Genomic DNA, 493 nt, shown 5'->3' with positions numbered 1-493 from the left:
ATATATATATATATATATATATTGATACACTACACAGAGCGATAAATAAAGGGAGTAGTAGATAAGTGATAGGACCAACCCCCTCGCCTCCCACTCACTCTCACACACACAAAGTACGCACCCTTATCGCTATAGTGCTTAAATACAAATAGAAGAAATTTTTTTTAAAAAAAAAAGAAAGACCACCAAAAGGGGGAAGTAATCAAGCGGAAGGACGCAACTGACGTGTACTCCAGAGAGAGAAATCAACAAATGGGGGAGGGGGTGACATCAAGTTTGTCCTGACATGAATATGTACAGAATTCGCTGGTTGGCAAAGTTCCAATGATATTTAACATATTCCCTAATTCAAACCTTCACTCCCACTTTACATCGTGACATACATACTTCCCTCCTTTACTGTAAAAGAGTTTTCTCCCACAAACTTATCTCGTCTTATTTTTCGCTGTCTTATCTTTCATAACCCCCGCGACGCAACAAATGTTGCTGCGTC

Source organism: Trypanosoma equiperdum (assembly GCF_001457755.1).
Source record: "Trypanosoma equiperdum strain OVI genome assembly, contig: ctg_1945, whole genome shotgun sequence".
Taxonomy (NCBI): Eukaryota; Euglenozoa; class Kinetoplastea; order Trypanosomatida; family Trypanosomatidae; genus Trypanosoma; species Trypanosoma equiperdum.
The sequence above is the reverse complement of the archived record's forward strand: the minus strand, read 5'-3'. Positions refer to the sequence as shown.